Source organism: Nicotiana attenuata, chromosome 1 (assembly GCF_001879085.1).
Source record: "Nicotiana attenuata strain UT chromosome 1, NIATTr2, whole genome shotgun sequence".
Classification (NCBI taxonomy): domain Eukaryota; kingdom Viridiplantae; phylum Streptophyta; class Magnoliopsida; order Solanales; family Solanaceae; genus Nicotiana; species Nicotiana attenuata.
Window position 1 is genome coordinate 15,460,839 of NC_031989.1, and position 381 is coordinate 15,461,219.

The window sequence follows — 381 nt, forward strand, 5'->3', positions numbered from 1 at the left end:
CAAAACCAATTCCGATCACACTCCTAAGCCACAAATCACCTCCCGAAGCTAACCGAACCATCGGAACTCACATCCGAGCCCTCTAACACATAAGTCAACATCCGGTTGACTATTCCAACTTAAACCTTCTTAAAAGAGACTAAGTGTCTCATTTCTTACCAAACACAATCCGAATGCAAACTAAGCAACTTGATCACATAAAACACGGATAACGAAGCATAAAGAAGCAGAAATGGGGGAAACAGAGCGGTAACTCATGAGATGACTGGCCGGGTCGTCACAGTGACAACTAAGAGTAAGACACATAGCAAAATTAGGACAAAGCTAATAAAAATTGCAATAAAATTTTTTGAATTAATAAATTTTATATATATATATATA